A 16,445-nucleotide genomic window follows, 5' to 3' on the forward strand; every position below is an offset into this window, starting at 1 on the left:
AACTGGAAGAACTGCCCCAAACCTTGCAACTTATAACGATTCTCCTTTGGGAGTGATGACTTCGTTAATTGGAGTTGAAGGGTTTGCCATCCGGAGAGATATAAAAGTTTGGGTCACATGATCTATGATATATACTCGCCATATCATATGACCTTTGCTTTTTGTTTTAGAATTACTTTAACGTTATAGAATCCTCTTTTCGTTATTGTCAAAATGTTTAAGGAACTTTAATGTCATGTCTGTCTAATTTCATTGGTCTTTTAATTTTGGCCATCATGTCCTTTTGATTGATACCAGGTAACGTTGTTGATCTGACACTAGATACGGAAAGACTGGTGAGCTAATTGTTATTGATGACTACTTAAAACACACAAACTCTACTTTGTACATGCATTATTTATGCTAATTACTCAGCAATGTGGCCTTAATTCCCAACTGGGATGTTCCAATTGATAGCCGTCAGGAAACTGGGTCATAGTTAAAGTTTCAACCTGCAGTCCAACATCCAACCAAGCAGGTTAAATCTTCTAGTCCTGGTCGCTAGTATGATAAGTGCAAGTTTGTTGACTGGGCGGTGATTCTTACAAACCTATATGAACGTAACATCAACGTCTAGTACTTATTGGGAACTACCAATATTTTCGGCTGATTCCGTCAACTGCATTCTCTGCACACTCTGATATTAGAATATTACAGAAAAAGAAAGAGAACACTATCACAGTCTTGAAACTGTAAGGAAATCTAAATCTGGTCAAGGAAATTGTCTACCTTTTGCCAACCTTATGAAGAAAAGAGAACACCGCCACAGCCTTGAAACTTTGAAGAAATGTACATCTGCTCAAGGAGTTGTCTGATTTACGCCAACTTTACGGAGAAACTGTAAGAACATCATCGTAGCCTTGTACTTGGAAATTTTAGGGAAATGCCATTTGGCTAGTCTGGCAATGTATGTAGGACTGGCCAATAAGAAGCGCGATTCAATCAGGCTACCATTTGGCTTGGGAAAATTGTTACAGTGTCAATGCCTGAGGTGGTCACCACCAATTGCCCACCCGGTCCCAATGCAACACCTTCGGGAAGTTTAATGTTAGCGACGGTTCGGATAAACTCTCCGCGACTTGTGAACATGTCTACCCGCCCGTTTCCCCAGCTCGCGACGATGATGTGTCCCAATGGGTCCGTACAGATGCCTTCAGGGTATACCAGTTGCCCTGGAGAGGCTCCCTTGCCTCCAAATTTGAGTAAACGTTGCCCGGCGTGGTTGTACACCAGGACACGGTGTGCTAGTGTCGCAACAAGGATATTTCCATCTTTGTCTGACGTGACGTATTTGAAATATTCTTGTTCTTTTCGAAAACTCCGATAGAGGGAGCCGTTTGGATGGAACGTCATTATTTCTTCTTTGTTCACCACGATGATTTTATTATTGCGAACATCAACAGCAATGTGAGGGTAGTTATCCAAGGATTGTACGTCAAATTTTCTCGCAGGCAGACCACCCAGACTGTATTGTACTACATGTCCTGAACTATGATGAGAATTTCTTATCTTCCCGATCACCCACAGATAGCCCTGTCCGTCATTAGCGATGTCGCAAGGGAGCATTGATTTTGGTTTCCCATTTTCACTCGGCACCGTAGTGTTGAAGAGGCGGGAACGTACACCAGTCATACTGTACACTAGGATTCGTTTGTGGAAGTATTCAGTTACGAATATCTCATTGTCAACAGACACAACCACTCCGTGGTTATACCTGAAACGTAAATCTAATCCCTCCATTCTAATGACGACCTTCCTCTGCTTAACCCTCTCATCATAGCTTTCTGTAATTAGCAAGAACAAGGTACGAATACGTCACTTAAGATTAAAAAAAAACGAGACAGACAGAAAGAGACTGGAAGCAATAGGCACACAGATATTACATTAAATGTTCGTAATGTTGGAACACTATCAATCTTCATGCTTTGTACTTTTATATCAATACATTTACCTTGCAAACTGTTGGAAGTTGATGGCAATGTGACGCTTTGTGGGCTGTAGAAGGTTGATGGTTGTCTGTCATCTTGTAGGATTTTGGACGTCGAGATCGCTATGGAATCTTTTGGGTTGTCGGAGGTTGGCATCGGTGTGACACTCTTTGTGCTGTTAGAGGTTGATGGTTGTGTGACAATGCGTGAGTTGTTCAAGGTTGATGGTTGTGTTGCTAGGTGTGTGCTGTTGAAGTTTGATGGCTGTGTGACAATGTGTGAGTTGTTGGAAGTTGATGGTTGTATGACAATGTGTGAGTTGTTGAAGGCTGGCATTAGAGTGGCACTTTGGCTACTGTTGGAGGTTGATAGTTGTGGTATATATGGTACAACGTGTGTGGTGTTGGAGTTTAATGGCAGTGTGACAATGTGTGAGTTGTTGGAAGTTGATGTCACCGTGGCCCCATTTATGCTACTGGACGTAGATAGCAGCGTAGCAGTTTGTGAGCTGTTTAGATTTGATGGTTGTGTGGGATCTTGTGGCTTGTTGGATGTCGATGGCAGTGTGGCAACTTCTGAGCGGTTACGTGGTGAAAGCAGTGTGGCACCTTGTGAGTCGTTGGAGGCTGGTGTCAATGCGACACCCTTTGGGCTGATGGTGGTTGATATCGGTGTAGCTTCCTGTGTGCGTTTGATGGTCGATATAAGTGTGTCATGTTGTGGGCTGGTGGAGGTCAGTGGTAGCGTGACGTTCTTTGCGCTGTTGGAGTTGGAGGTCGGTGACACTGCGGCTCCTTGGGTGTTGTTGCGGATTTCTAACCTTGCCTGTGAAATATTCAGAGTTGTTTTTATTATTTTTCCGTTAAGATAAAGTGTTATACAAGTGGACAATGACTGCAGTAGCAAGAGCAAACATCTAAGTGAAACTGACTCAATTCACAAGGTAAGAGCACACATATACAGCACATTTTGAAATCTAAGACGAGGTTGACATCAGTGAAATCAACCCTTTTATAGCTTGCAAGTGATGACAACTTTTTGGGATTACACATATCATTGCAAAGCTCACCATGTGATGGTCCTGCGTGCTGGTGTTAAAAAGGCACAACCAAGTGGCGATTCCACCGATGATCAGTGACACCATGGCGACAGCTATCATTATCACAACTTTGCACTTCCAGTGACGTCGACAACCTTCTGAAACAGATGCAGTACAATGCAATATTAAATGTCAACTTTTCGAAAGGAAAGGAAAATTGCATCCAAATGATGTAGAAAGTCACATCAACTAGCCATGAATTTGCCATAGCGTTTACCACGACTTAAATGCCTTTAATGTTAGTGAGGTGGATCCAAAGATTTAGCCTCCATGGGTATTCATAACTTCTAATTCCAAACACAAAATAATACATACCTGCGACTTGCTTGCCTGTAGGATCTGAATTTGAGCCCACGCTGCTAGTTTGAGGATTGGGCGGTGCAGCTTCGGCATTGGTTGGAAAAGACGAAGGTGCTTCACTTACAGAGCTTGTTGCGATGTGTTCATCCGTGGAATTTTGGTCTGTTGTCGTCCTTTTCGTTTCGTCTTGTATCTGGGTGCGTGAAGATGTTGAGTACATGTTGTTATGTTGCAGCCACGATGGCGCTCTGGTCCTGGAGTGTAGGATGGCGTTCCCGGTTGTCAGTGGGGCAACTTGTATCCCTGCATTTTCTCCTACCACATTTTTAAAGTTGTCTGATCCACATGCCGACCCTTTTTGAGATTGGGGAGTGTCTGGCACAGTTTGCTTAATTGTGTACGTTTTACGGTGTCCCGACCTTGGCAGCAGGGGAGGACGAAAGATGCCCATTGCTGATTTCAGTACATTGAATGTAACGCTACCATTGTCTTTCTTTTGTTCCCCCGAAGGTGGATCAATGTTGCCATCAACGTCTGTAGTGCGGTGTTTTAAGCATGAAGGGACATCACTAATCGGTTTTAAACCGTTGGTATGGTGTACACGGTTTGACGACGCATCGCCTTCTATACTTTCCATGGCTCCTGGACCGCCATCTTCGGTGCTAGTGGAGGACATCGAATCCGTCGTTTGGTCGTCATGGAAACGGTCTGATCTTGCGTACTTGGGGTTGTGGTGAGGGCATGACAGCAGATTGATTGGTTGAGAAGAGTCGCTGCTGAGGGACATTAGTAGGACTGGCTTTGTAAATTTGTCTTCTTCGTTATTGCCTATGTCAAACTTGATGTTGTTTTTATAAGAACTGTCTGTTTCACAGATGTCAGTTCCGTACAAGGAAAAACGAATCTCTCTAGTCTCATTCTCCCTGGCGACAAGCTGGCAGCCAACAGGAGATACCGCTGTATTCTGATAAAGGTGATCTGACATTGGCATGGCTGTATGGCATGGACCTGTGCGTAAACCTGGGCATGGGAGAAACGTTGGTACATTTTGGTAGTGATGAACTGTCGTTTCGCTTGCGCTATAATTGATGGGTGCTGTGGTAATCTCCGATCCAGCTTCACCCGGTTCTAGGCTAGTGGACACACCTGACTTGTGGGTCGGGTCTGCATTTTGTGTAGAGAAGATGTCCATCATCTGACTAAAAGAAAACACCATAGCTTGTCTCTTTTTCTTATCCCTACTTCCCTGTCGCGCGCGTCTCCTGCTCTCCTTTTCTTTAGGTCCATACCGGAAAATGACAGGATTACACCTCGTATTCTGGTAAATAGGCATAGGCACTATATCATCTGGGGCACCTGGCGTCATCACATCGTCATGGTTGCTCGAGGAGGTTTGAGGCTCAGAGATGTCTTCGTCATAACAGGAGTACGGACGCCAATCCTCCTTTTCGTAGGAGGCTGTCTGTATTGCAGCAGCGTGGTTCTCATTATAACCCGAAAACGTTGATGTGGTTGAGTCATTTTCTTGGTCATCATCTCGCTCAAATTTTGTATGGCCAGAAACGGCGGAGTCGGGTACTTTAGAGAAATCGTTCCCCAACGTAAGACATAGCATGTAAGGCGGGCATGGCGCCTCGTTCTGTTCTGTAGGACTACCAAGCACTGAGAAACATTTGTTGAGATTTGCCGCATTTGAGGGTAGGTTCTCTTGTCCGTGGAGGCTGGTGCCAATTTGAATGTTCGGGAAGGCAGTAGATTCTGGACCATGTTTCTTCACTTGTACATGGTTTGTATCCAGGGCTTCTATCTCGTGTTCTGTGTCATCAAAAAGCGTGGAAACGCCATGGTCACAAGGAGCAAGAGGAAAGAGTATGTTTGATGCTGAAGTGCCTTCCGGTAGTTTGTAGGAATGGTGTTTCTCGCTATCGCTCAGCACCACGAGTCGGGACCAGTTTCGGTCTTTTTCATTGAGAATTCTCGACGCCATAGTTTGCTAAAATGGAATGGGTTTAAAGAATAAACGACAACATCGATGAGCATATGAGCATACCAACCCTCAGTGAAGAGAGGGAAGTATTGTTTAAGAATATTAGAACCAAAAATACACATCCCCCATACTGGTGCACAGAACAATATTTTCCATATGCTGCTACCATGTTCAACTCATATGTCCGCCTACGTAGGTCCATCTATTTATATTTTACTCCAAATGCGAGACAAATCACTCATACGTGGCTGTGCTTTTATCGATAATACTTTGTTGTTGTATGTATGTATGTAGCCTCGTATTTGGTATTGTCTATATAGCTAGTAGTTGTTATTGGTTGCCATACATTGTACATTGTACCTTGTGCGATTGTTGAGCAATAAAGTTCGTTATTATTATTATCATTATCATGTTGCATCAAGAAATGCTGCGTCACCAAAGCGTACGCATATGCATTCTTCAAGACAGATTTCTGGGAAGATTTGCGAGGTGGCAACATTGCATGAATACTTTCATTACCTTACACCCACGTATGTGCTGAGAAAAAGATTCAAAACATTTCAAAAACATTTGTCGTGTTACTCCCGTACCTTATCATTGCTACATCTTTACATCTTTCATTCAACACATTTTGGTTGCCTGGACTTAGATTAGTGATTTTAAACAGATTTAAAAATCTGTGTATTATTTTATGAGACCTGTTCACAACTGGTCCTCCATTTTACATAAAAGTATACATAAACTATTAAAGGTCAGTTTATGTTTATGAAATAATTTTCATACGTAGAAACAGTAACTTCAGTTTTAACAAATAAGAAAGTAGATTGTTCAATAAATACAGTCAAACCTGTATTATCGGCCACCTTTGCAGAGCGACCGCCTGGCCATTGCGGTCACTTTTTGTCGGTCCCTTGAATTTATCCCATTGACCTAAGCATTACGAAATAGCCTATAGCGGCCACCTGTCCAACGCGGCCACGGCCACATGATTTCCATTCCCATAGATACAGAAACGCTGCCTATTGCGACCACAGGGAGACCGTATGTCACCCTGCGACGAGTTTAAAATCATAGTTCGCGAGGATTTTGTGTTCACGACACGGTCATTTGCGCTGTAGCAGAAGGAACGCGTGCCTTGAACGCTAGAGCGCAAGTATTTGTGGGTGAATTTACGAACAGCAATATCAATCATTTTGTTGTTGTTGTTGTTGTTGTTGTCTCTCTAACCGCTTCAGTTGGTCGGTATATATTTCGGTAGATTTAAATTTGACTTTGGCAGGGTCAGTTGAATTTTAAGACGATCGAGACAATATCACTTGGTGAGACAGATGAGTGGGTACTGAAATCATGTGTAACTTATTGCTCGTGGTCAATTTACAGCATTTTCTCTATAGTGACCACCTATCTATTGTGGCCACATTTCTCAAGTCCCTTGAGTGGTCGCTATAGACAGGTTTGACTGTACACAGACCATTGTATAAACACGAAGACAGAGCTCAATGTCTATTTGTTGTGGACATTTTGCGCGTTTTGATAAGAAATATCATTCTTATCTGATTGTCTGCGAATAATATTGCACAACTTGTCTTAGTCCGCACGTGCTGTTCACACCGGACCTCAATGGAATCATAGAATACGTACATGGAAGCAGCTGATTCAAAGAAGTAATTGTGCAAGCTAACTCAAATGTTGGTAATATTTTCTGCCCACATGAAATAAAAGTACAGACTTACCTGTGTTTTTACTGGTACGGATATGGTCTAGTGACTAGCAAGCCGACTTGATTTGTGGACCAGAAGGCTGGCGAGTGGGCCACCTGGTGCTTTTACTAGTCTTAGTTCGTTCCTATCTGGACGTTTCTGGTAGAAGTCCTTTCCAGTTGTCGAAGAAACAATGCGTGTACGCCTCGGTTTGCGACGGTGTTTCCAAACCAGTTAGCAAGCTCAAAAAAGAGTGAAGGGTCGGCTATAACATGTACAGACCTAGTGTATTAAGTCAGATGATGGCAACATAGGATTCTAGAAGGGACAATGGGACTTAGCGGATGGGAACGACAAGCCTGTGAGAGCTGCAAACCTAGGCCTCTTCCCTGTAATGGCGACGACTGGGCTCGCACTTCGCGTTGAAGTGGAGCTTTAAATCTGATTACTGCTCCTTTTTTTTCCTGTTTAATCTTGCTGATCAGTTTTCTTGCCCTGGATTAGTCTACGGTGGTTACGTCACATATGACTGAGAAACAAGTTGGTGCTATGGTTACGTCACGTCTTGTTGCGAGACGGACTGCCCGAAAATTGGGTTTTACCAATGGTGATATGTTACGTTATTGGTTAAATCTGGTAATGGTTGCTTTATACCCCTCTCACATCAGGCGAAAATCGATCGGACGACGATTCTGCGAGCTCTAAATTACAAGGATGCATGACCCTGATGCCGACGAAAAAACTCTGCCATTTGTTCGTCAGCATCAGGGTCATACCTCCTCGTAAGTAAGAGCTCGCAGAAACGTCGTCCGATCGATTTTCGCCTAATGTGAGGGGGTATAAGGTGATACAAGGCGCCAGTATAGACTTCTTGGATGTATTTGTTACTATTGTCAAGTCCCACTTTTCTAACTCCAAGTGTTATCTAAGCTTTTACGAATTATGTCCCAGGTAAATTAGACCGGTACGTCTAGTCTGGAAATGGCTGCCATAACGATAGTGATAAATCCCACATAAGGCTGGTAATCCTTGTCTCGAGCATCAAATGCCAAAGTAACATCTACGAGACATTTGTTGCTATTAGTAAAAACCTACGTTTCGTATAGTGACGCTTTTTCACGAAAAGCACATTTTATTGTATAACGTGTTGAGTGGCCAGAGGATCAAGATATTTGTAACCTGGTCCCTCTTTATGGTGGACTTTTCTTTTTATTACCTCGGGAGGATGGTTCACCTCCAACAGGTATACCGTTCCTGGTTGTATTCGTGTGTATATGCCTGTAAATGAAGATCATTTTTAATGGAATTGTACGAAATTCGGTACGTGGGTAGTTTATAGAAGATCAGATGAAATATGGTAATTTATGGCACCGTAGCGGTATTTTGAGGTACTGCAACATCAAAGACAGACAACCCATCTTGAAAGTAGTGTGGTACACCCATTGTACCAGCTGTTACTTGCCTAATGGTAACCTGTGCTGCACAAACTCTCGCTGCTAGACTCTGATAGTAATTCTCCAAGCAGAGGACGTGTTTGGGGGGCCATTTTATTTTTTGTTTATTTATCTTGGATATATATACATGTAGGCAATCTTGGAAACGGTATTGGTTTTCAAATCGATTGGGCTGTATCCAATATAAGAGCTAGAGGTTGTATCCCCACAGAATTCCTGTGTAATTTTGAGCCCGGTCTCATTCGTCATGCGACCACAAACTGTTGGTTCTTGTGATCGCCGCATGCCCGTACGCTCGATGGACGTCCAATGCCGTATGCCCGATGTCCTATGTTGCCCTACCGGATCCTTGTTGGCAGCCGGTTCTGTAACTTATAACAGATTGCTGATAGATTCTTTAACGTAGAAATTGTAATTAAGGCAAAATGGTCTTCAAGAAATCTACATTTTATTTGTTACGTCGATACGACAGCTTATTGCGTCATTACCGAATCTGTCTGTTCGCAAACGATGAATTGGCAACAATACGCCTGCCAGAGTTACAATCTCTACCACGCATGTAGTAAGTAGACTAATCCCGTTCAAGTACCTTTGTTAAAATGCCACGGGCAGAAATATATAATGAATTGTCTGTACTCTAACATTTTAAGTAATCACAAGTACGTAATGTTATCGCCCACACTTTTACTGCGTATTTATAAATGTTAATCCGTCATAATGCGTACTTAGAGTTGCGCACTAACAGTTGGCACATGTAAGTACAAGTTCGCTGATAGTTTTGCCAGCACAAACCTGTGTGAGTCCCGTCCACATGTTTTGATTATCTATTTATTCATTTATTCATCGGTCTTGCTACCAAGGACATACAGAGAAGAATACCGAGCTAGCTGGCCAACCCAGCCCGTCGGTTTCAGCAGGTATTAAGATATTCATTCTTTGTAATCGCTTAAATTAAGCCGGGTTCACACGTGTCTATATATTCAAGTCCGTATGATGTCCTTATGGAAGTCCACAAGTCGCTGGAAAAATAGTAGAAATTGGACAAATATAGACACAACATACCAGAGGAGTTAGCTGTCATAGGAGTACTGTTTGCAAGCAGCTCACTTCGCTTACTATATTTGTCCAGTTTCTTTAATTTTTTCCGGCGACCTGTGGAGCCCGGTAGATACTCAAACGTCCATACGGACCTAAAACGGACTTGAATATATACGCACGTGTGAACCCACCTTTACATGTCAGGATAAAGAACGCATGTACAGAGAGGGGGAAGCCGGGATTTCATCGATAACACCAACCTTTGGTACAAATCTAAGCTTAAGGCAGACGCACGTGACCCAGGCGACAGCACCATACTAGCAAGAGAACAGGTAAGAAACACGAGCAATCTGAATGATTTCTAATTCCTAAGCGTATCACAATAATATGTAATATTTTGATGTATTACTTAATTGTTCGTTGGGCTAAGTAGTAACCAAAGCATATGTCTAGTATGTAGGAAGTGTCTACACAGTATGGTATGTGAGTGAGTGACCGCGTGGCTCACATGAAATGTTTAATCTCCTCTTCCTCTCTTATTATTCCTTGCAATAAGATAATTGCATAATCAATGTTTCTGTTGGGTGTAATGTTTCGGATTGCTCAATTTTCTCTCATATTTCTGTTATGTTATAGAATACCATATATATGAGTTTGCAACACGTTCGACCAACGTGAGATTACTTCTCAGACAATCACCAGAATCTTTCTTTTGATTTGGAATATCAATGCTTCTCCCTCCTGTTATGTACGTCCACGTTCTATTACTATTCCACGGTTAAAGCCCCCTTCACACGAGAGCACGAATGAGCCGGAATGCCGTCGGAATAAAAATTCTTTTCTATTCGTGGCAATTCTTGGCAATTCGTACTGTATTCTAAACATTCTTACTGCATTCCAGATATTCGTCTCCGTTCTTCTGGCTGGCTCGAATGGTTTTGACATGTCAAAAACTGTCAAGGTGCATAATTTCGAAGTGGAGATTCTAAGTGTATTCTAACTATTCTAACTGCAGTCTGACCGCATTCTGCGGCATTCCAACATTATTCGAAACATTCTTATCTCATTCGATGGAGAACTGAAACGGCAAGTCATCTCGAATCCTGCCAGAATGCGGCCAAAAGAATATCTCGAATGCAGTGACAATGTCTAGAATACACTACGAATTCACAGGAATAGAAAGGCATTTTCATTCTGACGGCATTCTGGCTCATTCCTTCTCGTGTGAAGAGGATTTAAGGCCCATTTGGAATACCCACTCGGAATGGCACCGAATGTGGCACGAATTTTGCAAATACTTCATTCCGGCTGGTTCTGCTTGATTCCTGCTGATTCGATTTCAGTGTGAAGGCCCTATAAGCTGCTACGAAATAGTATGCGGATTATTGTTTGTTTGTTTATTTTGCACATAACAAAAGAATAACAGAAAGAATACAAAAGTAAATAAAAGTGCCGTAGGAGGAGAGAAGTCTGCATGGCTTGTACCGCTGAGCCCTCTTCCACTTAACTAAACTACTAGTACTAATCTAAATACAAAGCATAAGATAAATTGAAAATAGTACCAATAGAGAATAGAGAAATGTCAACAGTTGATCGGTAAAGTAAATGACGGAGCAAATTTGTGAACGATAGATTATTATAATTAAGGCTAACTATAAAAAAGACAATATCATATCTATGATATTGCAACTGAGACTTCCATTGAAGCAGCACAACAATTGGTATCTCGCTCTTAGGCCTTTTTCTCATTTTTATTGAAACACAGCAAAGAATGACTTCGAGAATCCCACGACTCTCCTTCGGAACGTCCCGAAAAAGGTCGAAGTGGTCACGAGTCGTGGTAGACCATATCGAGAACGGCCATTCCTACCAACTACCGGATGGCGCTTCAGAACCGACCGTGCAGTTTTTGTCCGTTCCTCATGGGCAAGACTTTCCCAAACTATTTGATGAAACACACGCAACGAATGCCCAAAACGCAACGGACATCCAAGTCCAAGTTCAAAGACCAGATGCTATGGTCGAGTACTATGCCGTAGCCTACCTGAATCCGAAGGCTGTGACCACTGATACCAACAGGCACGAGAACACGCCATCAAATGTCTTAAACCCCATGGCTGTCTCTAAGAACACGCAGCCAAGCCGCAGTGGTTATAGCTATTCTCGTGGTGGTTCAGAAGTAGAGGTCGAGGTCCATCGTCCGCCGATCAAACAGACTCCGTCAGAAGAGGCTCACGTTGCCAAACACCAGGAAGATCATGATGCAGTCACACCACGATTTTCGCCAGCCAGCAATAGATGCGCCGCGGTGATGTCCGACCAGAACATACCGCAATGTCCCGTCAGCTCGGGGCGCAAGCGAGGGGATGAGAAAGAGATATGGCACCCGCGCTCATGCCCGGAAGAGGACATCTCAAAACTTTGCTCCTCGAGCGAAAACGATGATGATACAACATCAGGAACCTCACTGGCAGCCTTCAGAACAAATTTTGAAAAGTTAGGGGCCACTGATGAGAATAATACTGAGGATATTTACCAGCGAGACGTTTTCAGTCTGAAAAAAGACAGCTTTTCGAAAAGACACGAATTCTCTAGCCCAGAAAACGGCATAACCGCACCAGACTTTGCCTCAACTGGCTCAGGCATTAGCGATAAAACAAAGCCACCTGACTTCTTTCAGAATACGGATTCCAGACCTGGCATTTTGCGGCCTGGCGCTAAGCAAAGCAAGAAGAGGCAAAACGTTCGCTTCTGCTTAGACGAGAGTAACATCTGCAAACAAGTGGAGTTTGAACAAGCAAACAGGCAAGAAGATAAAGTATCGACATCAGATGTCTCACCAGATACCATTCTTGGCAGTCATACTCGGCATTCGCGCCTCCGCACAAATACAGCCACCCGTTTCCATGGTAACTTAGGGATAGCCTCTACGTCATCCACTTCACATGACGCCACGTCAGATGAATCTGAGATGACGTCACCGAAGCAGCTTGCAATTGCCGTCGAAGAAGACCCCTCAAGCACCCCTGCCGACCGAGCACGTTTCTCTGCACTGCCCATGCCCAGCGCTGAAGCTATCTCGGCCAGTCTTCGGGCCAACCCCATGTACTCAACTTCTAGGCCTCGCGAAACACAAGCTGCCCCTTCTAAAGGTATGATAAGAGGTTGCTAATTTTGTGCATTTCACTTTACCAAGATGTATGGTATAAAATTGATAAACATTTTCGAAAGCAATAATTTCTAATCATGCGGCAACATCAAAGCTGTGTCTGTGTTGAAGCAATGGCAAATATGAATACTTGGTGGTGAGAGATTAACATTTTGTACATACATTTTCCAACAATTGTAGAGAATCTCTTGTTGAAGAAAAAGCACTGAGATATGTACTGTAAATGTATTTAAGTTCGCGGGGATTTAATTTCGCGGTATCACCATGCACTGTAGTCTCTTACTGCCATGGAAAAATGTTCGCGGTGGTCTTAAGTTCGTGGCGAAGCGGCCAACGCAAAAACCGCGAACATCAAACCACCGCGAATTGGCATTTGCAGTATTTGGAACACATCTTTTGCCCTGTAAGTATATGATTTCATGGCGACTTGCACTCCTTTCAGTCTCCAGAAACAAGGGGAAGGCAAACTTCTCTAGATGTTTCCTTCAACGTCGGTGGACCATTACTACAGGTCTCGCAGTGGCTATATGTGTTGGCATACTTCTGGTGACGATTCCAACAGTGGTACATTTCCTCGGGATGGGGGCAAGTTCGACCACCGCCACCGGCGTCGAAGACGAAGCTACAAACGCGCCAACGTTAGCGTTCACGGCGTCATTTACGCCAAACGACGTCATTCCTTCAACATCCGCTCGTAGACTGACCTCTCTCTGGTACTCCTACGTGAAATCCACGCACCCGAGGGATGAAGAAACGACAAAGGTTGACCTTGTCGGGTCTGATCCAGCCTCCAAGACAACAGTTCCAGGTAAACCTAACGGTTCCAGGGATGAAGAAACGACAAAAACTGACCGGCTTGTCTGGTCCGATCCAGCCTCCGTGACAACAATTCCAGGCAAACCTCTGACATCCCCTACACGCGAACAAAGCAGTACTGGTATGATGTAGGATCTTTGATTTAATGTATATAGGATGGAATGTCTATTTGCAAGTTTAAATACAATGCAAAAACATAGGTAACACCAATGTAGGCCAGTATAAATGGTGCAAAGAAAGACCTATGCCTGAATCATAAAAAAAAAGTATAATCCACAGCTGTTGTACAATGTACGTAAATATTATTATTATGAATGGTAGCTAGGAAGAATAGAAACGACTTCAGACAACCATTTATTTTAGAAATAGTTGATGAGAAAACTACATTGTACCTTATTACTAATATTAGTACATCAGAACTATAGTGGTAAATGATGAGAATTTCACAATTTACTTATATCCTGCTTTTAGAAACTACAAAATCCACATTTTGAAATTTCAAAGGGCCCGAAAACTACATGAACAATGTCAAGTTTTCCATAAGCACGGCGTATGACCTGTCTGTGCTTCCACCCTTCTGCAGATGACAACAGAGATGCCCGCGTTCACGATAACCCATTGACATTGTCCAATCAGAAATGCAGCCAGGGATCGTCCAACAGTTGTGATGAGTGGCGGGAAGTTTCTTACGTATACGACGAAGAACGGTACTCTAAATGTCGGTAAGTAGGGTTTGATTAAGAAATTCAAAACGGAACACGTGAATTCTAACCCAAACATCGATGGTTTGAGTCGCTCTGTGATGGTGTATTTCCAATCTCTCACTCACTTGCTATGGAAAAATAAAATTATTGTCAACTATTAACAGTATTCTGGTCTTCAGGTCTACCCGTTTTTGCTTAACCGGGGTTAAAGGTGATCGGAAGTCGGTATCGGATCCCGTTCAATGAAGAATGATGGGCTGAAAAACAATTAATTAACAACAATACATGTACTAATGCCAGGATAGGAAAAACCCGTCCACTATTAGTAACGCTTAACGCCAGTTTACCTTGATCAGTGGGGTAGCCTAGATTCGTCGATTAAAATGGGTATTTAGAGATTGGGTTGTGCATGAGTTTCAAATGTCAACATTTTCAAAATATTGCAATGTGAAACTTCCTTCCATCGACTAAACGATCCCCAAATACCCGGTTTTTATATACAACAGATATAGGTTACCCTACGGACAAAGGTGAACGAACGTTACATCTATTACCGTCACTAATCTTCTGTTCCCTTGTTCCTTCAGCAAGCAGTATGCTGATGAGTCATCCCACAGAAAAGGGCGGTTGTGTGTGAAGTATGTCCATGCCTACTCACGGGGCCGAGCTTACTGGAACCGTGTCGGATGCTGTGGACAATTTCGCAGTTTTCCTTGATATATTTTAGTCCACGGGCCAGGACCGTTTTTCTTACCACCGAAACGGACAACCATGGATTTAAAAAAAAAAAAATCTGCAATAACCAAAGTTTGTTTTGATGTATGATAGCAAGTCTGTGTTAGCAGCTTTCATGACCAGCTTTAGTGACCAAATGACGCCATTCGAATGAATATCGATTTTCGGGACTAGGACAAAACATCAAATATCAATTTTTAGCAAAAACAGGCAAAACATACTTTGGGAATCACAAAGTAATCGATTATCTGTCGATATTCAGTATTTTAAGGGTTATTAGCCTTAAAAACCCGATTTAGTGATTGTGTTGGAACCTTTTAAGGCACGTAACGCAAACGTTCGGAAGTATCTGATGGAATTCCACGTTCAGTCGCCGGTCGACGTGAACTTTGATGTCCGAGGTTTGATGTCCATAGATTTCTTTTGTCAGTTTTCAGTATTGATGTTACTGCTATATGCTGGCGTTTAGAAACAACTCTGAAGTAAACGCTGTGAATCTGGCTTGAGATTTCGGCTTGTTTACGTCTTTTCAGCTCGATACCCAAGTAACGTGACATGCAACGTTATGTAGAAATAACTTGCAGTTCGATCACTCACTCACTCACTCACTCAAACACACACACACACACTCAATCACAGACTCACTCACACACACACACACACACACACACACACACTCTCACTCACTCAATCACAGACACACACGCTCACTCACTCACTCACTCACTCACTCACAGACACGCTCACTCACAGACACGCTCATTCACTCACTCACTCACTCAATCAATCAAATTGCCAATTCTTGAACATAGATGTCAATGTGAGCCTAATAAATTTTCATATAATCACACGTTAATTAAACATCCTCACACCGAAAACAACGATTTGTCCCTGACAGAAATGGTTTATCCCTCCACATGACACACCTCATCACGTGACCTAGCCGCCATCTTGCCGGAATCAGGTGGATGTAAGTAAAAACTTCTTCCGCTTGCACTGTAAGGTTTTCCCTACGATCCGTGCGTTTAATATGCATTCGGCTAAGATTTCTCTGTTTCTTTTTTGATGTAGAATATATATGTTCCAGATTTGATGTAGATTCGTAGGAACGTTCATAATGCAATCGCCGGTCCATCAGTAAAGATGGGGGAGGGGGGCACATATCATAACATCACATGATCTTTTGCTCTTTAGCAAATTGTGAACGCTAAAGATCAGTAGATTACAAAGAAACGGTCAAATTGATTACGTCCTCAGTAGACTGCGTTAGGTAATAGACTGAAATATGTAACATTGCTGTATGTAAGTTATGCTTCATCAAGTTTACTTGGCCATTTAAACCAGCTGACTGACCTAGTTAACTTTGACTCTAGGCTGTTAAAGTTTTACATGATGTTACGTCAGTTACTAAAACGCAAAGCAACCTACATAATTTGCTTTGATAGACTACATTGTAGTTTGTACAGCAATTCACCC

The sequence above is a fragment of the Branchiostoma floridae genome, chromosome 16, assembly GCF_000003815.2.
Source record: "Branchiostoma floridae strain S238N-H82 chromosome 16, Bfl_VNyyK, whole genome shotgun sequence".
Taxonomy (NCBI): domain Eukaryota; kingdom Metazoa; phylum Chordata; class Leptocardii; order Amphioxiformes; family Branchiostomatidae; genus Branchiostoma; species Branchiostoma floridae.